Source organism: Pan troglodytes, chromosome 3 (assembly GCF_028858775.2).
Source record: "Pan troglodytes isolate AG18354 chromosome 3, NHGRI_mPanTro3-v2.0_pri, whole genome shotgun sequence".
Classification (NCBI taxonomy): domain Eukaryota; kingdom Metazoa; phylum Chordata; class Mammalia; order Primates; family Hominidae; genus Pan; species Pan troglodytes.
The window spans coordinates 17,050,256-17,075,230 of NC_072401.2; the positions used below are offsets into that span (position 1 = coordinate 17,050,256).

Below are 24,975 nucleotides of genomic sequence, written 5' to 3' on the forward strand. Positions count from 1 at the left end.
CCTTCATGATAAAAACTCTCAATAAATTAGGTATTGATGGGACGTATCTCAAAATAATAAGAGCTATCTATGACAAACCCACAGCCAATATCATACTGAATGGGCAAAAACTGGAAGCATTCCCTTTGAAAACTGGCACAAGACAGGGATGCCCTCTCTCACCACTCCTATTGAACATATAGTGTTGGAAGTTCTGGCCAGGGCAATTAGGCAGGAGAAGGAAATAAAGGGTATTCAATTAGGAAAAGAGGAAGTCAAATTGTCCCTGTTTGCAGACGACATGATTGTATATCTAGAAAACCCCATTGTCTCAGCCCAAAATCTCCTTAAGCTGATAAGCAACTTTAGCAAAGTCTCAGGATACAAAATCAATGTACAAAAATCACAAGCATTCTTATACACCAATAACACACAAACAAAGAGCCAAAACATGAGTGAACTCCCATTCACAATTGCCTCAAAGAGAATAAAATACCTAGGAATCCAACTTACAAGGGATGTGAAGGACCTCTTCAAGGAGAACTACAAACCACTGCTCAAGGAAATAAAAGAGGATACAAACAAATGGAAGAACATTCCATGCTTATGGGTAGGAAGTACCAATATCGTGAAAATGGCCATACTGCCCAAGGTAATTTATAGATTCAATGCTATCCCCATCAAGCCACCAATGAAAAAACTAAAGTTCATGTGGAACCAAAAAAGAGCCCACATCGCCAAGTCAGTCCTAAGCCAAAAGAACAAAGCTGGAGGCATCACACTACCTGACTTCAAACTATACTACAAGGCTACAGTAACCAAAACAGCATGGTACTGGTACCAAAACAGAGATATAGATCAATGGAACAGAACAGAGCCCTCAGAAATAATGCCGCATATCTACAACTATCTGACCTTTGACAAACCTGAGAAAAACAAGCAATGGGGAAAGGATTCCCTATTTAATAAATGGTGCTGGGAAAACTGGCTAGCCATATGTAGAAAGCTGAAACTGGATCCCTTCCTTACACCTTATACAAAAATTAATTCAAGATGGATTAAAGACTTACATGTTAGACCTAAAACCATAAAAACCCTAGAAGAAAACCTAGGCATTACCATTCAGGACATAGGTATGGGCAAGGACTTCATGGCTAAAACGCCAAAAGCAATGGCAACAAAAGCCAAAATTGACAAATGGGATCTAATTAAACTAAAGAGCTTCTGCACAGCAAAAGAAACTACCATCAGAGTGAACAGGCAACCTACAAAATGGGAGAAAATTTTCACAACCTACTCATCTGACAAAGGGCTAATATCCAGAATCTACAATGAACTCAAACAAATTTACAAGAAAAAAACAACCCCATCAAAAAGTGGGTGAAGGATATGAACAGACATTTCTCAAAAGAAGACATTTATCCAGCCAACAGACACATGAAAAAATGCTCACCATCACTGGCCATCAGAGAAATGCAAATCAAAACCACAATGAGATACCATCTCACACCAGTTAGAATGGCAGTCATTAAAAAGTCAGGAAACAACAGGTGCTGGAGAGGATGTGGAGAAATAGGAACACTTTTACACTGTTGGTGGGACTGTAAACTAGTTCAACCATTGTGGAAGTCAGTGTGGCCATTGCTCAGGGATCTAGAACTAGAAATACCATTTGACCCAGCCATCCCATTACTGGGTGTATACCCAAAGGACTATAAATCATACTGTTATAAAGACACATGCACACGTATGTTTATTGCGGCACTATTCACAATAGCAAAGACTTGGAACCAACCTAAATGTCCAACAATGATAGACTGGATTAAGAAAATGTGGCACATATACACCATGGAACACTATGCAGCCAGCCATAAGAAATGATGAGTTCATGTCCTTTGTAGGGACATGGATGAAATTGGAAATCATCATTCTCAGTAAACTATCGCAAGGACAAAAAACCAAACACCGCATGTTCTCACTCATAGGTGGGAATTGAACAATGAGAACACATGGACACAGGAAGGGGAACATCACACTCTGGGGACTGTTGTGGGGTGGGGGGAGCGGGGAGGGATAGCATTAGGAGATATACCTAATGCTAAATGACGAGTTAATGGGTGCAGCACACCAGCATGGCACATGTATACATATGTAACTAACCTGCATATTGTGCACATGTACCCTAAAACTTAAAGTATAATAATAATAATAATAATAATAATAATAATAAAAAGACATTATTCAAAAAAAAAGGAAGCTAGATCTCCCTCAGGATTCCAGGATCTCGTTTCTATCTGTGATTTTTTTTTTTTTTTTTTGTATTAAAAACCTCCATGTCATGTTTCAAGAGTCTCTTTGGGTTCATGGACCAAATTACAAACCATAGTATTATCAAAAATATTCAAAACCATCTCATCAGATTTTTTTTTTTTTTTTTTTTTTTTGAGATGGAGTCTCGCTCTGTCACCCAGTCTGGAGTGCCGTGATGCAATCTCGGCTCACTGCAAACTCCGCCTCCCAGGTTCACGCCATTCTCCTGCCTCAGCCTCCCGAGTAGCTGGGACTACAGGTGCCCGCCACCACGCCTGGCTAATTTTTTTTTTTTTTTTTTTTTTGTATTTTTAGTAGAGACGGGGTTTCACCGTGTTAGCCGGGATGGTCTCGATCTCCTGACCTCGTGATCTGCCCGCCTCGGCCTCCCAAAGTGCTGGGATTACAGGCATGAGCCACCGTGCCCAGTCTCATCAGATATTCTAAACCAGCATAGCAGAAAGACTGGAAGGCAATCACACCATGGCAGACCTGATCATGGACACACATGGAGGCTCTGCAGTCCCCAATTCATGGCTGTTCTTTTAGAGGATCCACAGATTATTCCACAGATCTCCAGATCAGACTCCACAGAAGCCCTGACATCAAAGATTCTCAATGGGTAGTAAAATAGAATAAATACTCAATTACAGTGATTGTCCAATGCTGAATGTTAGTTAACACCCTTGCAGGGTTACGGCTGGGTCCCAGGCTCTCTTCCCCTCCCTCATTCTCCTTTCTTTTTGGGCTTCCCCCTTCTTAATGGTCTTCAAGATTTTAATTACCAGATACTCAAAAGACTCACAGCTTATATCTAACTGCCTTTTTGACAATGCTCAGTGTCTCAAATGCCCTGAAATCCAACACATAAAAAAATAAACAGGCTGGTCGCTGTGGCTCATGCCTGTAGTCCCAGCCTCAGTCCCCAGGAGGCTGAGACAGGAGAATCACTTGAACCTGGCAGGTGGAGGTTGCAGTGAGCCGAGATCTCGTCACTGCACTCCAGCCAGGGTGACAGACCAAGATTCTATCTCAGAAAAAAGAAAAAATAACAAACAATCAAAAAATACAGCTCAATGCCTCCTTCCACTTAACCACCCATGCAAAAGCCAACTGAAATATTCTTCCTGTCCCTACTCAGTGAAGGGGGCCAGCATCCAGCCTGCTCTATAAGCTAAAATGCAGAAGGCATCATTGTCACCCCCAACTCTTGTGAGGTGTCCTTATTCAATTTAATCATCAAAGTGTGCTAATTTTTCTTTCCTAAAATCTTTCAAATGCATTCACTTTTCTAAGGGATCTTTCTTTCAACAGCTTCCATTGCTTTAGAATATTATAAGTTTTATTTATTCACGGTGTATGTTAAAATATATTAAAGGCAGGGTCTTCAAATAAAAAAAATTACCAGAAAGAAACTCTCCACAAAAAAGCCCCAGGCCCAGATGGTTTCACAGGGGAATTGGGGCCATGTAAGTTCTCATAGGAGAATTCTACACAACTTTTAAAAGTGAAATAACTTCAGTGCCATCCAAATCGCTTTGGAGAAAGAAAAAAAAGAATATTACCCAAATGGTCATGAGGCTCGGATATTAGTAACACTCAACACTGACAATGACATCATATAAGAGGGAATATCAACTGAATTTCTCGTTTGAATCCATTTCTCCTTTACAATTACAAGAAATTGTAAATAAATATCAGCAGTAATTAATGTGGCCCAGTAAAAGGAGTGGATTTTTTTTTTTAGAAATGAAATAATGATTAATTAACAAGAAATCTATCATGACGAAATTAGTTTTACAGACAAGAAAATCAGCATGAAGTCAAAGCTCAGACCTGCCACTTACTGGCTATCTGGTCTTGCCCAAGTTACATAGCCTGTGAATGTGGGTTTTCTTAACTTTGGAGTGAGAACAGTAATGATACCTAGTTCTAAGCTGGGCAAAGATTAAATGAGTTGATGCATGTAAAGAAATTAAAATACTGCCTTGAGCATCAGTTGCACCGAATAAGCATCAATTATTCTTATTAATATACTTACTCATAATAATAAAAAGAGTAAAACCATCTCCTTGGACATCAGAGATACATTTGATAAAATTCAACATCCTTTTTTTTTTTTTTTTTACTTTAAATAGCTCTTAATAGAATAAGAATAGATATTACCTTAACATGAGAAATATGTCTATCTCAAATCACAGATAATCACCTTGCTTAATGAAAAAATCTAGAAGCATTCCTATTAAAGTCAGACACAAGAGAAGGATGTTAATTATCCTCACTATTATTTAACATTTTTTCTGATGGTACTAGCCAATGTAATTAGTCAAAAGAAAGAAATAAGATATAAAAATTTTAAAAGACTTAGTAAAATCATTGTTATTTGCAAATGATATAAAAATTTAGCTAGAACATCCAAGAAGGTAAACTTAAAAAATTATAAATATTAAGAATATTTTAAAGGTGTCTGGGAATAAAATTAACATATAGAAATCAATAACCTTCATAAGTACAAACCAAATCAATTAAACTACAAAATGGAAGAAAAGGCCCAATTTGTGATCATGAAAGTTATTAAGAAATGGAAAATATGTACATATATATGTCTAAATATATGCATATGACCACACACATACATATCTATACATACATACATATACACACACACACAAGAAACTCTCAAAATGTTACCAAGAGACACAAAAAAGATCTCAAAAAGGAGTTCATTGGAGAAGCTATCCAAGATTTTGAACAGAAAGACAAAACATCATCATAATAGCAATTTTCCCAACATAAATTTGTAAATTTAACCAGATTTCAATAAATACCAACTAATTTATGTTCAAATTAGATAATCTGATTCCAAAGTTCAAATGAAAAAAAAAGTCACAAAGATTTACAAATCCTGAAAAGAAGAATGATGAGGTTATACAAATTCTAACAGATGCTAACATATATTATAAAGAAATAATAATTTAGCAAGTGTTATATTGGATTAAGAACACAAAGCCAAAAAATACAAAGAATAGAGAACAGGAATTGGAATACAGAAATGGGCTCGAATACTTAAGGTAATTTAGAAATATGCTAAAAATAATATTTCAAATCAGTGAGAAAAGGACGTATCAGTCAATGAATAGTGTTTGGGCAACTGAGTAACTAAACAGTTTCCTCTCATTTTGTAACCCCTAAAATTTCAGGTGGATCAATTATTTAAACATAAAGAAAAAAATCACCCCATTTTAAAGGTGGCATTAGAAAACATAGAAGAATATATCATTATTATTAGCTCAGAGGCCTGTTACTAATTACAAAACATAAACCAGATGACATAGGGAAAATACCACATCATCTCACACAAACAAAAACAAAAATATTCAATGGAAAGCAAACTTAAAGTTAAAAAAAGAACGTATGAACTTGTAATGCAATTTTAGTATATCACAGCAAAGTTGTTTGTTTAAAATATAACATCCTACATATCTGTAAGGAAAAACAACCCAATTAAAAAATGGATTAAGTATACGAACAAACAATTCACAAGAAAGAAAATAAAGTGGCTCTTAAGTATATGAGAAGATAATAAATATCTCCTGTCATAAGAGACATACATATTAAAATGAAAATGAGATGCTATTTTTCACTGATAATAGTGAAGAAAATTTTAATAACTTCTAGTTCTTGAAAAGTGGGAAAATAGTCATTTTCATATGCTGCTGGTGTAACTGAAACTTGGTACAACCGCTATGTTGAATAACTTGAAAATATCTATCAAAATTACAATGTATATATCTTTTCATCTGGCAATTCTACTTCTAGAAATTTCTCCTACATAGTTTTTTAGTTGCTCCTGTGCAAAATCAAATCTGAAAAGATATTTGTACATCATTGTGAATAGTAGAAAAATATTAGAAACAACCTAAATACCCATCAATAAAATACAGGCAAAATGAATTATGGTATATCTTTAGAGTGATAACCTTCTCTAGGATATATTTCTATTGCTTTTATAAAGAATGCCACTGCTCAACGGTTAGCACTGCAGACATAGAGTGTGTGTGCGCGCGCGTGTGTGTGTCTGTTTAAAGCAATATATGCTTGTATATTCATGGAATATCTCTGGAAGAAAATGCAAGAAACTAGCAATGTTGACTGCCTCTCTCTAGAGAGGGGAACTGAGTGTTCGGGAGGCCGAGGCGGGCGGATCACGAGGTCAGGAGATCGAGACCATCCTGGCTAATGCGGTGAAACCCCGTCTCTACTAGAAATACAAAAAATTAGCTGGGTGTGGTGACGGGCGCCTGTAGGCCCAGCTACTCAGAAGGCTGAGGCAGGAGAATGGCGTGAACCCGGGAGGCGGAGCTTGCAGTGAGCCGAGATCGTGCCACTGCATTCCAGCCTGGGCGACAGAGCGAGACAACGTCTCAAAAAAAAAAAAAAAAGTTTACACTTTAAGCGTTTTTACACACTTTGGATTTTATTCTATATGAATAAATTACAGTACAAATACTGTTTTTTTTTTTTAACAAAATGAGATAGTGAGGGTTAGTTAAATGGCTTGCAGTGTTTGGCACAGAGTCATCTGGCAATAAATGGCTGTTATATTCACTATTATAATACTGATTAGGAATTGGAAAGTGATGGTGAGAAATGGAAAATCATAGAACCAAGTGGTGGCCTGTTTTGGATAAAGGATCCCTGTCCCTTAAATATTAGAGTGAACCATATCAAATAGTGAATATTTAACAATTTTTGACCTGGAAAAAACAGCAATTTCATATAATTCAATCCAATATTATTTTTGTCTGTGTAAATTAGACTGTAAGGTGATGGTGACAATAATGGTGGCCGTTAGTTCAATTATTTCTCACCATCCGAACCTACTTCTAGATTTAGAGAGTAAGGAATCAGAGAATTAATTAAACTAATGGGTATACTGGGCTGTATAAATCAATTTTGTTCCTTAGTTTCAGAGATCGAGTAGCTTAAACGGGAGTACAAAGGATTTATTTGAAATATTACTGAAAACTCATTGATTCCTGAAATAGGATAGAAAGAGAATGGACATTGAGGGTAAGCGAGGGATGTCTGTTTTTGCAAGAGAACCTTACAGCTTACAAAGCATTTCAATATAAGTGGCGTCATTTATTCTTTAACCTGTGCGGGTAGGTATTAGCCCACTAACCCATCCCAAAACCCATTTTACAGAAGAGTAACTGTTCCTGTTCTGAATTGCAAGCCAGAGGTAGCAGATGCAATGTACTCATCCCTCAGCATACTCAGGAGATTGGTTCCAGGACCCCCACGAACACCCAAATCTGTGCATACTCACAGCCTTCCCTGCAGAACCTACAGATAAGAAAAATTGGCCCTTCATATACGTGGCTTTCACATCCTGTGATTACTGTATTTTTGAACAGTCTGTAGTTTTAAAAAATCCACATATAGGTGGACCCTTGCAGTTCAAACTGATGTTGTTCAAGGGTGAACTGTGCAATTAATGTTGAAGTAATTGACAAAGGATAAGACCCACTGTCGAAGCCTGACCTCTCTTCAACAGTCAGAGGAATTTTGCAGTCTCTCCAAAGCAAGGTTTTATCTTTCCTGCCTTCTGTTAGTGAGATACCAAGAATTCCAAAACTTATGAAATTACATGTAACAGGGTTCCTGCCATTTTGTGTATATGTGTAAATTCTGCTAATCAATGTTAATCAACATCATGTAGACCTCTGTTTTTCTACTGAAGGTTTCTACTCATGGTAAAACTGTTCAAGAATTTGGTAGGTGGCCACATACTTTTTTCTTTAGGTAAAGCACAGACAGAATCCAAGGCGAAAGTTGGAAGAGGAAGGATAAAAAATAACTTCTTCAATTCCTAAGGCTACAAATACTTTCGAAAAATAAAATCCACATTGTCAGTTCTCCAGAGTTGACTTCTGCTCTTAAGTCAAAAGTTTCCATAATGATCCATGGCATGATTGAACGGAAAAGGGGTTGCTCCATCCCTACCTTCTTTCACAAAGTTTAGAAATTAGGCTTGAAGAGAAGAGAGAGGAATTAGCTGCTTCTTGAGTAGACTTTGAGTCTTATGCTATGATTGGCCAAGAAAAAATTTTAAGGAGATCAGAGCAATATGTATGAGACTCTGAGGAGCATAGACATAAGTAGTATCAAATAGGGAGACCAGAGTAGACCTAGACATACAGCAGATGTTTAGTAAATGTGGGCTGAATGGAAGTGAATGAGTCCTTCAAATGGAATACCAAGAAAAGACCACCCCAAACCATCCTATACCAGTAGGCAGATAAACCTGGGTCAGCCTCCATCCCTCCATCCATCCATCCATCCGTCCATCCATCCATCCAGCTGCTTGGCATCAGTTTCCTCATTTGCAGCATGGTATTTATTATTTTATATGTGGTAGTTGTTAATATTTCTATTCTGTATTCTTTCTTTTCAGAATGCTTAAGTTGGAAACGGGCTTAGAAGCCATGTTTAGCTGTCTTATTTTACAGATAAGGAAGGCTTATCAAATAAAGTTAATGACACCCCACACCTACCCTCACATACAGGGCTGTTTATGAATTGCAAATAAGAACATCAAGTCTCTGGAGGAAGAGTGCTGCAGGCATTCAGTCCATGTCAAGGACAGTTAACAGCCTTCGCAGAAGTGCTCTCAAGTATTCACCCAAAGTGTTTGCTTTTTAACACTCTGACTTTTCAAGGAGCACATCTCAAGTTGAGTAGAATTAAAATGATTGACCCTCTATTCACTGCATATCAGGTCCTTGTTTTAGGCATTGGGGAAACAGAAACACAATGCCTGCTTTCAAAAAGTTTACATCGGCTGGACACAGTGACTCATGCCTGTAATCCCAGCACTTTGGGAGGCCGAGGTGGGCGGATCACGAGGTCGGGAGATCGAGACCACCCTGGCTAACACGGTGAAACCCCATCTCTACTAAAAATACAAAAAATTAGCTGGGTGTGATGGCGGGCACCTGTAGTCCCAGCTACTGGGGAGGCTGAGGCAGGAGAATGGTGTGAACCCGGGAGGCGGAGCTTGCAGTGAGCCGAGATGGGGCCACCGCACTCCAGCCTGGGAGACAGAGCAAGACTCCGTCTCAAAAAAAAAAAAAAAAAAAAAAAAATGTTTACATCTCAGTGATAGCCACGGGAGGCAGAGAAACAACAGAAGGGTAAACTGATGATTATGTAAGATAATTCAACTGATGAAAAATACTACAAAAAACAAAACAAATGATGAGGTGTGAGAGAAAATAACTAAGGTAGAAAGGTTGCCTAAGATAAGTTAATCAGGAAAGACTTCTTGGAGGAAGTCACATTTGTCTTGCAATCTGAATAATAGGGAGCTTTGGTTAGAGTATTCCAGGCAGTGGGATGATGATGATGACGATGATAATCATAAAACAGCAAATATTTATTGTACGCTTACTATGTGCCAGCTTTATCATGAACACTTTTCTGGTATTATTTTATTTAATGCTCTCAATTACTCATTGAGATAAGAGGCTATTATTATCCCTGTTTTATTGGTGAGGAAATTGAGGCACAGAAATGGTAGGCAACTGCCCAAGGCTCTACAGCTAGTTAAGGGTCCTGATGCAGCAAGTACAAAGTCCCTGGCATGATAAGAAACTTGGTATGTTGGAAAAGCAAAAATCAGGCCAGAAGTTGGGGGCAGGGAGCACTGGAGCTTCAAGGAGATGAAGTTGGAGAGGCTAGATCCCGTAAGGTCTTGCAGGCCAAGCTAAGTATTTTGGATTTCATTTGGAGTGCAGTGGGCTGTCACCAGATGATTTTCAGCAAATGAATGATTTTAAGGTTCTCCTTCGAGGAGTGACACAGCTTGATCTACATTTTTTAAATATATGTGCTGACATTAGCATAGGGATAAGAGCCTGGGTGATAAAGGGTGGCCTTGAAACCTGGGATTTTGAAGTCTCAGATCAACAGGGATGGGAGGTATCATGGAATGAGTCCAGGAGGGTTTTTGATCCCATTATGCTTAAGCCCTGAGTAGTTTTTGGTGTTCTCGATCCGTTGCATCTGTGGGCAATTTGGCAAAAAAAAAAGCCTGGTCATCTCAGTAGAAATGACTTCAATCCAGGTCTTTGATCCAGATCTCTTAGGAGGTAACATTTTTGCAGCATGATAGTGAGGAAGGCACTAGGTCAACAAGGGATGTAATCCCAGCCTGGCGGTTTACCTTCTGCATGAAGTTAGATGAGTCCCAGGACCTTTCTGAGCCTCAGTTTCTTTTTCTGTAAAACTAGGCCATTAACATCTCCCTCTCAAATGTCTATTTAGGATTAAATGAAGCCAACTTTGTGCCTTGCCCTGGTAGGACTCCAAGATACTAGTTCACTGCCCTTTCTTCTCCATTGAGAGGTATGTGGTGGACACTTTTTAAATTATATTTGTTTTCTCTTTTTTTTTTTTTTTTTTTTTTTTTTGAGACGGAGTCTCGCTCTGTCGCCCAGGCTGGAGTGCAGTGGCGCGATCTCGGCTCACTGCAAGCTCCGCCTCCCGGGTTCACGCCATTCTCCTGCCTCAGCCTCCCGAGTAGCTGGGACTACAGGCGCCCGCTACCACGCCCGGCTAATTTTTTGTATTTTTAGTAGAGACGGGGTTTCACCGTGTTAGCCAGGATGGTCTCGATCTCCTGACCTCGTGATCCGCCCGCCTCGGCCTCCCAAAGTGCTGGGATTACAGGCGTGAGCCACCGCGCCCGGCCTTGTTTTCTCTTAATTATGGTAAACACTTATAGCTGTTCCCAAATTCATTATCTAGATCAAGACCAGGGACATTAGGTTCATATGCCTTCTTCTCTTTCACATATTTGTTTATTACTACCTATAGTGTGCCTCAAACTCTGCTAGGGACAGACAATGAGGCCATAGAATCTACAGTAACAGTTGCTGTCTTTAAAGAACTTGAGTTTTCTGTATTCAGCAAGATGGTACCTGGGCAAAGTGGAAGAGTGAACAGAGACAAGCCACAGAGAAGGGTGTTGACTGAGTTCACTAAGCAGTGAAGCCCGCCAGTTCCTTTTCTGATTTCAGGCTACTTCCCTACCTATGCCTTAAATCAAAAATAAATTCAAACAACTCCCTTCATGCTTTGCCCTCCCCATTTTCCTGATATACTGTTTTTTTCGTTTTTGTTTTTTAACCATTCTAGACAATTGGGAAGACTGTTTCCTGGGAGCAACGGATCTGAGCTCCATCTTGCACTTAACTTGCAATCCCTCGGCTTTCCCTTAGACTGACTGCCAATTTCCCACCTTACCGTCTCTCTTGACTTTCAGTGTCTTGTTAAACAATTTCTTGTATATATATATGTGTGTGTGTATTTTTTTAATGTGCTGATAATCATTTTCTTTGGCCTGACTTCAGAAATCACTGATTTCTAGACACTGACATGTCTGTAACTTATGGTTATTCACTTCTTTAAGAGTTAACTGCCTTAATTCCCTTATCATGTAGTCATATGTACTACTTTTCTATCTCCAAATGCAATTAAAAGTGCCCTTCGGGTGTTCCAAGTTTTAATCATTCTCTGTGTGCCGCATTCCCATGGCTCCAAAGGGCTTTCTCTGCCTCCTCTCAGATGGGGCCTTTCTCCAAGAAAGAGGAGGCGGAGGGGAAAAGAAGGAGGAGGAGGAGAAGGTGAAGGAGGAGGAAGGGAAAAGTAAGACTGAGATCTGACAGCTTTGTTTCAGAGGCCGAATCCCTCACCTTCTCTAAAGCACTGTCTCTCCCTTATGGACCCATGCCAGGGTTCCAGTTCTCAACCCCACGGTGGAGTGGTGTAGCAGGTTCTAAGAACAAGCCAGGCCTGAGCCCAGGAAAACATTGCTGCGGGATCAGCTTTGTGGCCTTAGGCATTGATGGATTTGTATGTGTAAAAATGGGGATAATGATACTTATCATTCCATTAGGTGCATATAGTTCCTAATATATATATAGAGGGAACTAATGGTATTATGATAATTGTTATTCTGGTGGGTCCTTGGGGACAACGGAGCTGGTTTCTGAATCAGACTCATGTTACAGAGCTCAATGCCGGTCCTTTCCAAACTGCCTGTGACACGTGCTCCTCCAGCCTTAGACTAGTGGCCACTTGCCATATGAGCTCGATAAACCTTGAATTGGTCTATATCCCAGTCAATGAGATGAGTCATGCACTCCCAGTCAATGAGATGAGTCCACTGGTCATGCACTGTCAGTCTACCTGACAATGCCAAATAGTTATAGTAGACTTAAAGTTCTTATTCTCATTTTCTAAACTCATGACAGATTGGTACCAGACAGTTTGCAAGCCAGCAGTGACCCATGGGCCACACTTTGAATAGCACCTTTTATGCTTAAGTCTTTTGAGGATTTATAGTATGCTGGGCATTGAGTGAGGCATAGGAGATTTTCTGGTGTGGCTTCTGCCTCCTGAGAACGTCAGGGCTTAATGAGGGTTTCTTGCGGCTCTGTCAGAATGCATGAATGGTGAATGGTATACCTGGATTCCAGCCTACTGTGACTGCCAGTAACTACGGGTCATCTCAATCTCTGAGCAGGGATTCCTGTTTCATCCTCAGGCTTGGCTTGCCATTTAGGTGGAAAAGGGGGTTGAATTGTAATCCCTTCTCCTGTCATGTAACCAAGGGAAGTACCGTGGCTGGGAGTCAAAACCTCACAAAAATAAGAAACAAAAAAACCTCGGCCGGATTCCAAATGCTGACTTCGGCCACACTCATTCTGCTGCAGGCCACTTTATGTCATTCTGATGGAGGTCATTTTCCAAAGCTAATTGCCCAATTCTTTTAGGCACTGGACTATACTCCTGTTGCTATCAGCGGAGGCTACATGCAGGGACCAATGTTCTTTAAAGTATAACAATAACAACAACAAAAATCTTCATTCACTTGGGAAATTAAAGGTACAGGATCAAAAACCACTACTGTGAAATCTAAATGCTTTCACACTCAGTTGATGATACAGCTTATTTGAAGATTTAGACTTATTTAACAATAACAACAACAAATAGCCTATAGATAGTATCAAAAATATCCCAATGATAATGATTATACATATGTAATAACACTTGTACTGGGGAGAGGTGCCAAATACAGGCAGATGTTCCAGCTCCCTCAGGCCACACTTCTTGGCAGACATCATCAATCAGTCACTCCTTCTCTTCTTTCTGATCTTGCCTGCAGCATCAGAATCTCAGCATAGAATTCAAAGCCGCAACCAATGTATGGACTTGGCTTCCTGGAGTAGTAATTTACAGTTTAGGAAGTGCTTGTCACATGCATTATTATTTTCACCCTCAACCTGTAGTTACTGTGATTCAGAATGGACATAATTATTCACACATGAGAAAACTGGGGTGCTGAGAAATTAAGGCAACTTGATCAATATAATGTAAAAAATAAATGGCAGCAGTACAAGTTGAGTCCTGATCTGCTGCACTCAGAAAGTACAGGAGGAGACTGGCATTTATTATGCTTCTTCTGTTTGCCAGGCTCTTTCAAACTGTGGTCCATCTAATCTTCATGCCAAACTTTTGGGACATACTATTCTTTCCAAGTTTCAGATGAAAAAAATTGGATTCGGGGAGCTTAGGAAACTTGTTCAAGGTTATTGTCGGTAGTAAGGGGAAGCATTAGGATTTGAACCTACATTTTGCTGACTCCAAAACACATTTATTTGTCTTCTTCTTATTATTATTCCTATTATTAATGCCTCTGCCATTCAGCCTTCTACTTGCAGAAAACATTGTTAAGAGCAGGACACGACAAAGGTGTTTAGGGGAGTGGTATTAATGACACCAACAATTTGAACATGACTTCCTCGCTCAACATTAGAGAAATGATTAAACACACCATAGCACCACACAAGCATATTTGTAGATATTTTATGGTTAATGATGACTATGCAGAAACATGCAAGTGTTTACTAAATAACATTAAGAAATTGTACGTAACCTGATTGCATTTGTGCAGAAATTATGCATCTGAATGGATAAAGAGGAAGAGAACACACAAAGAAAATATCTTTTGGCTGAGATACAGGATAAGATGTTTTAAAGTCACGTAAAACATAATGCTTAAAAAAAATAACACCCCACTTTCAGCATTGGACCAATCTTCCAGACAGAGAGTCAGTAAGGAAACATTGAACTTAATCTGCACTAGAGACCAAATGGACCTAATAGATATTTACAGACCATTCCATCCAAAGGCTGTAGAATGCACATTCTTTTCCTTGGCACATGGATGATTCTCAAGGATTGGCCATACGTTAGGTCACAAAACAAGTATTAAAACATTCAAAAAATGGAAATAATATGAAGCATCTTTTCTGACCACAATGGAATAAAACTGGAAATCAATCAAAAGAGGAATTTTGGAAACTATACAAATACATGAAAATGAGACGATATGCTCCTGAATGACCAGTGGATCAATGAGGGAATTAAGAAGGAAATTGAAACTTTTTATTTTTTTGAGACGGAGTCTCGCTCTGTTGCCTAGGCTGGAATGCAGCGGCACAATCTCAGCTCACTGCAACCTCCGCCTCCTGGGTTCAAGCAATTCTCTGCCTCAGTCTCCCAAGTAGCTGGGATTACAGGCACCTGCCATCACGCCTGGCTATATTTTGTATTTTTTTAAATAGAGATGGGGTTTCACCATCTTGGACAGGCTGGTCTTGAACTCTTGACCTCGTGATTTCCACCTGCTTCGGCCTCCCAAAGTGCTGAGATTACAGGCGTGAGCCAGAAACATCTTTTAAAACAAATGATAAAAAAACATAACATACAAAACCTATGGATACAACAAAAGCAGTACTAAGAGGGAAGTTTATACCTGAAAGTGCCCACATCAACGAAGAACAACTTCAAATAAACAACCTAACAATGCATCTTAAAGTACTAGAAAAACGAGAGCAAACCAAATCCAAAATTACTAGAAGAAATAACAAAGATCAGAGCAGGAATCAATGAAATTAAAATGAAGAAAACAATGCAAAAGATCAAGGAAATGAAGGTTGGTTTTTTTGAAAAGTTAAACAAAGTAGACAAACCTTGAGCCAGATTTTTTTAAAAAAGACAGTAGAACCAAATAAATAAAATCATAGTTGAAAAAGGAGACATTACAACTAATACTACAGAAATTTAAAAGGTCCTTAATAGCTACTATGAGCAAGTATGCCAATAAATTGGAAAATCTAGAAGAAATGGACAAATTCCCAGACACAGGCAACCTACCAAGATTGAAACATGAAGAAATCCAAAACCTGAACACATCAACAATGAGTAACAAGATCGAAGCTATAATAAAAAGGCTTTCAGCAAAGAAAAGCCCAGGAGCTGGTGGCTTTACTGCTGAATTTTACCAAACATTTAAAGAATTAATACCAATCCTACTGAAACTATTCCAACATATAGAGGAGGAGGGACTGCTTTCAAACTCATTCTCAGAGGCCAGTATTACCCTGATCCCAAAACCAGACAAAGACACATCATAAAAAGAGAAAACTACAGGCCAATATCACTGATAAATATTGATGCACAAATCCTCAATAAAATACTATCAAGCCAAACTCAACAGCACATTAAAAAGATCATTTATCATGACCAAGTGGTAGTTATCTCAGGGATGCAAGAATAGTTCAACATATGCAAATCAATCAATATGATACATCATATCAACAGAATGAAGGACGAAAGCCATACGATCATTTCAATTGATGCTGAAAAAGCATTTGATAAAACTCAACATCTCTTTATAACAAAAACCCTAAAAAACTGGGTATGGAGGAACATGCTTCCACATAATAAAATCCATACATGACAGACCTACAGCTGGTATCATACTGAATGGGGAAAAGTTTTAGTCTTTTCTTTAAGATATGGAACATGACAAGGATGCCCACTATTATCACTGTTATTCAACATAGTACGGGAAGTCCTAGCTAGAGTAATCAAACAAGAGAAAGAAATAAAGGGCATCCAAACTGGAAAGAAAAAAGTCAAATTATCCTTGTTTGTCAATAATATCTTATATTTGGAAAAACTTAAAGACTCCACCAAAAAACTATTAGAACTGATAAACAAATTCAGTAAAGTTGCACAATACAAAATCAATATAAAAGTCAGTCCCACTTTTCTATGCCAACAGTGAACAAACTGAAAAGGAAACCAAGAAAGTAATCCCAATTACAATAGCTACAAATTAAACAAAATACCTAGGAATTAACCAAGTAAGTGAAAGATCTCTAAAATGAAAACTACAATGTATTGACGAAAGAAATTGAAGAGGATATACAAAAATGGAAAGATATTCCATTTTCACTGATTGAAAGAATCAATATTGTTACAATGTCCATACTACCCAAAGCAATCTACAGATTTAATGCAATCCCTATCAAAATACCAATGACATTCTTCACAAAAACACAGAAAACAATCCTAAAATTTATATGGAACCACAAAACACCCAGAATAGCCAAAGTTATCCTGAACAAAAGGAGCAAAACAGGAGGAATCACATTATCTGACTTACACTACAGAGATATAGTAACTAAAACAGCATGGTACTGTCATAAAAACAGAGACATAAACCAGTGGAACAGAATAGAGAACATATAAATAAATCCATAGTCTACAGTAAACTCATTTTCAAAAAAAGTTCCAAGAACATACATTGAGGAAAGTACAGCCTATTTAATACATAGTACTGGGAAAACTGGATATCCATATGCAGAAGAATGAAATTAGACCCCTATTTCTCACCATATACAAAAATCAAATAAAAATGGATTATAAAATTAAATTTAAGCTCTCAAACTATGAAACTACTAAAAGAAAACAATGGGGAAACTCTCCAAGACTTTGGACTGAGCAAAGACTTCTTGACCAATACCCCACAGGCACCCCAAAAATGGACAAAAGAGGTCACATCAAGTTAAAAACTTTCTGCACAGCAAAGGAAACAATCAACAAAGTGAAGAGACAATCCACAGAGTGGGAGAAAATAGTTGCAAGCTACCCATTTGACAAGGAATTAATAACCATAATACACGAGAAGCTCAAAAAACTCTACAGGAAAAGATCTGATAATCTGATTAAAAATAGGCAAAAGATCTTAATCGACATTTCACAAAAAGAGACATACAAATGGCAAACAGGTATATGAAAAGGTGCTCAACATCACTGATCATCAGAGAAATGCAAATCAAAACTATAATGAAATATCATCTCATCCCAGTCAAAATGGTTTTTAGCCAAAAGACAGTCAATAACAAATGCTGGTGAGGATGTGGAGAAAGGGAACTTTTGCACACTATAGGTAGGAATGTAAATTAGTGCAACCACTATGGAGAATAGTTTGGAGGTTCTTCAAAAAACTAAATATAGTATAATCCAGCAATCCAACTCCATTCCTAAGTACCCAAAAGAAAGGAAATCAGTATGTCAAAGAGATAGCTGCACTCCTATGTTTATTGCAGCACTATTAACAATAACCAAGATTTTGAAGCAACTTAACTGTCAACAGACAAATGAATAAAGAAAATATGGGACATATACACAATGGAGTACTATTCAGTCATATAAAAGATGAGATTCTGTCATTTACAACAAAATGGATGGAACTGAAGGTCATTATATTAAGTGAAATAAGCCAGGCACAGAAAGACATATATTGCATGTTCTCATTTATCTGTGGGAGCTAAAAATTAAAACAAATGAACTGGAGATAGAGAGTAGGGATGGTCACCACAGATTGGGAAGGGTCAGGGTGGCGGAAAAGGAGGATGGTTAATTGGTACACAAACAGAGTTAGAAAGAATTTTAAAAATCTAGCACAACAGGGTGACTACAGTAAAAAAATAATTTAATTGTTCTTTTTAAAATAATTAAAAGAATATGGATTGTTTGAAACACAAAGGATAAATGCTTGAGGTGATGGATACTGTATTTACCTTGATGTGATTATGATGCATTACATGCCTGTATCAAAATACCTCATGTAACTTATAAATATATACACCTACTATGTACCCTGAAAATTTTAAAATTTTAACAAAAAACAAAAGAAGCATTTGTAACCTAGCATTAAGAAAATGTGGCCAAAGGAAATAGAAAAAGATAATCATTCATTAAAAAATCTGTTTTCAATATTTAGAAGAACGCATTTCCAGTATAATGAAAATACCATAATGACATTTAGAGTAAGGATTAAATACTGATTTAGAGCAAGTAGAAGAAATAATATTAGAATAAAAATTTAACATCGGGAGCTCTGAGTATTTAAGTGGGAATCTGCACCCTAGAGAGATGTGAAGGCCTCATACCATGTTGCCTTTTATTTTCTCAATGCATTCAACTCTTTTGTTCCTCAGATTTCATGGTGAAGTTTTAGGTAGTGATTTTAGAAATGAATCACATGTTTTTTTCTAGATGCTGTAGGGCAAATGAATTCAACTGAGTTTTATTTGTGTGGTTCTTATTGTTGTCATTTGAAATTTTGCCTTCCATTTACCAAACCATCCATCTGCCAAGCATACACTCAAGAGATATCTACTGGGTACTTACGTGTCTTCACATTGCTCAGAGTCTAGTTCAGGAGACAAACGAGTGGGGAGACAATTCTTATACGGGACCTGCCAAGAGTTAATCCTGAGACTGTGCACAGAACTCCCAGAGCACTGGGGAGAGGCTCCTACCCCAGCTGAGAGTCAGAGAGATATTCTCACAGGAGTTGATAGATGAAGGAATCCTGAAGGATGAGAAGGATTTAGCCTGGGAAAATTGGATGGTGAGAGAAGGGTAGCAACAGCGTTCCAGGCAGTGGCAGTGAGTCATGCTGTGCAAAGGCATGGAGGCAAGAGAGCATGACCAATTTGGATTAACTGTAGGTGGTTCGTGTGGTCCAGGATGGAGTACTAGCTGGGGAAGGGGCATGGAATGAGGCTGGGAGGCAGCAGAGGCAGGATCACAGAGGGCTTTGTGTACAAATGAAAGAAGGTGTGGTGAAGCAGAGCAATTGATTAATACACTGAAAAATTCAGGTCAAATTTAAGTAAACAAGTAAACAAGTCAAATTTAAGCCCCCTGCTGAGACTGAGAGGATCATGATATCCTTAGGAAAATTAGGAGGGGATAAAAATTCTGGAATGACTTGAAGTCCCCAGATGAGACTGACAATATGAACTGGAAGCAGACTTACTTGTAACAGTATCTTAAATTCCTTTAAAAAAGAGAATGTGCCTTAGGCATTCTTGTAAACATCCCACTCCATCCCTTTTGTGACTAAAATATAGTAAGTAGATGCCACCAAATTCTTGGTTAGCTAATTGATGTGAAATTTATGAATGAAAGCAGACTACCCCAAATCATCAGAGATGTAGACAACTGTATAAACCAATGCCATTCCTACTGTTTCTTGCATTCTGTTCAGTGAATTCAAGGAATGCCTACTCTATTGTTACAGGAGATACATGAACATGAAAATGGCACATTTTACTCAATGCCAGCCTGGAAGTTTGTGGCAGCTTGCTTTAAATGTGTAAGGATATGATTTCTGCATTGTCCACCCCTCTTTTCTTTATATTGTTGGAGATAAAATAGACATCAATTACTTCTCCAATTTTAAAATCTTATTCTTTAAAGCTATTTAAAGAAAACATGGTTGTTGCATACAGTAAACATTCACATGCAAGAATTTCATATTAGAAATTTGAAATGATGGCAGTTTCAAACTGAGTTAGAAGAAGCTTTCATTTTGATGAAATGAAAGCCAAGAATTAAGGGAGAAGGATCAACTCCCGTGTGTTTTGACCCATGGAGTCCTTCTCATGAGCTCCGCATACAGGGGAATTCAATGAAAGATTCTGATGTGCTCTACCCAGAAAAGAGGACCAGAAGCATTTACAAAGGTACTTTGGTGAATGAGTAATGAAAGCTCCGCGTGCATTTATCCTACTAGAACCTAGCGAGAGAGATGGTGTAGCCCATTTCACAGATGAGAAAATGAAGGCTCAGAGAGGTCAAGCAACTTGCCCAGGGTCACACAGCTAGTAAGAAGATGATGTTCTCAGATACATACTGTTTAACTTACTCCCAAGCCCATGTCACAGTGAGAGGGTGCTTGTCTTGACCATGCTGTTACTGGAAAAAAAAAAATCTTTTGAATTATATCACTCAGCCAGGGTGTATTGTTTTGGCTCAAAACACCTACCTGTGTTGGTACCTAAAACAAACTTGAAACTTATATTTTAACTATGTGAAACTTCCTAGAGCTCCCCAAGTCACTAACACTCTCCATCCTTCTCTGACCCCTCTCACAGTGACCCTCTCTTTGGACTGTCCTCTGCCTTGTCTGCCTGATGATCACCTACTCAACTTTTAGAATCAATCCAAGGGCCATCTTCTCTATGAAGACTTTGCAGCCTCCTTCTCCTGTCTTCTAACAACCTCTCTGTCTTTTGTGCCTGGAATCAGATCATGGGTCCAGATCCCTGATCTGCCACTTACCAGTTCTGTGACCTTGGGAAGTTACTTCTCTGTGCCTCAGTTTTCTCTCCTGCAAAATAGGACTAAAAAATAGTTCTTACCCCATATGGATGCTGTGAGTATTTAAAGAAAAAAAAAAGAAAGACGAAGGAAAGAAGAAAGAAAGAAAGGGAGGGAGGGAGGGAAATAGAAAGAAGGAAGGAAGGAAGGGAAGGAAGGGAAGGAGGGAAGGAGGGAAGGAAGGAAGGAAGGAAGGAAGGAAGGAAGGAAGGAAGAAAAAGAAAGTAAGTCCCTGCAAAGCATATAGCAGCAATGCCTGGCACATAGTAAGTGCCCCAGAAATGTTAGCTAGTGCTATGTTTCTCACTGCACCTGGGAGCAATTTCTCTCCAAGAGTGTATTTGTTTTTCTTTCTTACATTCTAGGCAGTGATCTCCTTGAGGGCAGAAACCTGGCACAAAGAAAGTGTGTCAGAAATGCTTGTGAAATGAACAATGAATAAATGGGCAAACAGGATCTGGTGGGAACTGACAAGGCTCCACAGCCAGGTCTTATTGACCCGGATGGCCCAATGCGCACTAAACTGCACTGCCTTCTCATGGTTGCTGAATTGGATCCCTTCATAAAATGCCAGGCAGACAACAGGACTTCTGCTTCCCAACAAACAAGGCAAAGGACACATTTCCGAGTTCCTGGCTTTCTTCTCTCCCATTCTAGTGCTCAAGTTCCAGCACCAGAGAGTGCTGCTTACTGAAAGGTGCCACCTCCCCATGTCATGGAACAATTTTCCCCAGAACACTGAGGACATGCTTCGTGAAACCCACCACCCGGTATCGGAATACCCAACAACCACAAAATAATGACTTCCCCATCCTGCAGGTCCCTTCCCAGCTCTGGCTTGGATAACTACTGCAGGGTCACTCAGTCAGCAAGCCACAGCCCCCTCCAGAGGTCACAGAGGCAGCCTGTAGAGGAAGTGAGACCGCACTGTGACAGAGCGCCATCTCTGCAGGCTCAGCGGCTTCCAGCCACAGCTCCACTGGGACCACCGAGTCAGCCATCATCGTACCTCTTAGCTCGGGGCACCTCTAACCTTGTCATGCTGGGATGCGACAGGAGGGAACGACAAGAGGGAACAGCAGGTGATTTGATAACCCGAATCAAATGACAATAGTTGTTCTTGTTGTTGCTTCAAAAGCACCAGGTCAGCAGAGCCCCCTCCAAAGTGCTGCTGGCCAGCGTCTGTGTTCAGCCCCATCATCTGCATTCACAATGTCCACAGCTCGGCCATCCTCAGGGTCTCGCCTGCTCCTCCCTCCAATGGTGAGAGCTGCCTTTGGTCAGCTCTGTGTATTTCCTGACTGCAGGTCTCCGTGAGAATGATTAGAATTTCATTGGAATAAATGAACTTGTTTTGACGAAGCTAGATGGCTGTAATTGCCTACTTTCTGCTCTGCTTAATGTTGTTATGTTAGACACTGCATATTGAAATTTCAATGGCTGGAGCCTTTAAAATCTCTATCCATCCTTTCCAAAGCAGGACGCATCAGTTTTTAAAGTTCTTCAACTTCACAGAAGGCTTTGGATTCATATTTACCAAAGTATCCATCTGACCTCTTTTTCTGATACTGGGAGTGGCATTGAAGTTTCTTGTTACCTTATTTGCACAATACTTCAGTTGACCTTCTGGGGCTTGAGGCAAAGGCCAGGCTCCTCAGATGGATGTGGAGGCTTCAGATCTTAAGGCAACTTTATAAATGAATGTATTTTGTGACTGCTCCGCTGTCTTAAAAAAATTAGATGATAAGGCTACTAGAAGAATCTTAAATCCCAGTTCTAAATGGAAGAAATGACCTTTGTCTGTCATTCTCAGTGACCTACCCCATATGGATAACCACCACGGAAGCCCATGTTCACTGCTTTTGGGCAATGAGTTTGAGATCTGCTCAGCCATGACCTGTCAAGTGGCCCACGTCAGCCCGAAGGATTTGTGACTAGGATGCATGGCTTCTATACTGAGCTGCTCCTTAAGACCCGAGGATCATTCCCTGGGCTATCTCTGGCTTTGCATCTCCCTCTATTTCAGCACGCTTCACTGGAACCACAGCTGACCACATCCCACCAGCCTGTGACTACCAACTGAGGACAGAGGCCATTGCTCCACCATGAAGCCCAGCAACTGGAAAACTGCCAGGAGTAATGAGTGAGTGAAAAAGAATGGAACGAAGGCAGGGAAGGTAAATAGCTACTGAATCACGATGCACAAGTCAGGAAATAAAGTAGCATTAGACACCCCCAGAGTGAGAGTAGAGAGTCGGCGCTGTGTTTCTCTACGTGGCTCCAGCACATCAAACAATGATGGGTACACAGAAGGTCTCAATACATGATGAGACTGAACACAAATGAGGCACTTTCTGTCCCCAGGCCCTGTGCTAAGCCCTTTACATGGATTTTCTGACCCAATCCTGGAACTAAACCCTACAAGGAGCTGATATTATTTTTGGCAAAGTGAATGAAGGCTTACTGATAGATGCTGACTGTCTAGCGAAGGCAAGAAAGATATGACCCAATTCCTATCCATATCATCAGTCTCCCGTGCTCACTAGCAAGGGAGCAGCATTCTGCAGTGAAGCGCATGGATTCTTGGGTCAGGCTGCCTGAGTTCAAGTCCCAGTTCTGCCACTTGTGTGTAAAGCTGGGCAACTTACTCCACCTACTGAAACCCTCGGTGCCTCACTTTGCTACAGGGATGGTAATGGGGCACAGGGTCCATTATGAGACTACTTCAGTCACAAGATACATGGCAAAGAACCTGACATGCAGCAAGCACGGTGTTCGTGTGGTAACCTCAAAACACTACTCCCTACTGCCCAAACCCATACATGATTTCCTTGCTATCATTGTCAGGAGAGGGGTAGTGCCTTCTTTCCCTTTTACAGGTCTGACCTCAGTCTTCGTGGGCCACAGGATGTGGGGTACCTGGTGGGCCTTGACCACAGGGTGAAAGTCAACCATTTACAGATGACAATAAGAGGAGTGGGGAGAAGCAGGAAGGAAATTTGGTGTTTATTAATCTGTGTTAAATGCAGCTAAAAGATGTAACTAAGAATCCGTCCAAGATCTTGCTATAGGGTGAGTGACCAAGTCTAGGATAGACTTCAAAGTCCCAGCTTCCTATGTGGGGTCAGCTGAGGACACACAGTGTGGGACTTCTTTATCTGCAGGAGGAAGAGCATCTTCCCTGTTTTAAGCGAAAACTCTCCTGTTCCCTGACAAGACGATATGCCCAGCAGTACAGAGCAGCCTTCTGGATTGTGGAGAGAACAACTTCATAGACCATCACGCCCCAGGCCACCCACCCGCACTATGTCAGTTGCTCCGCAAGAGAGCCATTCTGACTGCGGAGACCAGAGGTTTGTGAAGATGTAGCCCCAGCTACCCTGGCTGGGAGCACCTGCCGTCCACCCACACTCCTGGGCTGACTTTGGTTTCCCTCTGAGCAGAGACCAGTGGGCTCTTTAGTGGTTCAGGGCCACCACAATGGCGGGGGTGTTAGGATGGGCGGGTGGGGAGCACAGCTGATTCTGGCTCTTGTCAGGCCTGGATTTGGCTCTGGGGAATCTAGGCTGTAGAGAGGAAGAATCTCCTTCTTTTACCCACCACCAAATCTGTTACATGTTGTGCAGAGAGTGCTTATGAAGCCGTAGAAATATCTGTGTTTCAGCACGGGATTGGATTTCTTCAGGAGACTCTATGGGGCAGTATATTGATTCTCCTAAGGGGTGACCAGTGCCTGGGTGGAGGCATTGGGGTAATGAACTCACCAATAACCCATTTGAACTTGAGACAACCACAAGGGAAGCAGCCACAAAGCATTTTGCAATAATGGGACATTGCTAGCCTTTGAATAATTAATTCCAAGAGACATACAGATATAGGACTCAACCCTGACAAATTCCAGGTTTGATGCTTTGTTAATTAAACCCTGTCCTCCATTGAAAACACACACACACACATACATCTGGTACAGAACATAGACACTGCTATATCACCAGTACCTCATTTTAACTTCTTGGTTCAGGATGCATATAAACCTCTGGAGTACTTTTCAAACTCACCAAAAAATAAAATCATTCGATTGATCTT

General features: G+C 39.8%; 1 protein-coding gene and 1 long non-coding RNA gene across 15 annotated transcripts in view; both read right to left on the reverse strand.

The window, feature by feature from the left end:
* Positions 1-24,975, reverse strand: part of LDB2 (LIM domain binding 2) — a 397,664-nt gene that overhangs the window by 59,429 nt on the left and 313,260 nt on the right. The window lies entirely within an intron of this gene.
* Positions 11,812-24,971, reverse strand: LOC134809870 (uncharacterized). The gene is made up of 2 exons (XR_010156483.1): positions 20,851-24,971; positions 11,812-20,484 (listed from the first exon to the last, which is right to left on the reverse strand). It is a non-coding gene; the product is annotated as an uncharacterized LOC134809870 (long non-coding RNA).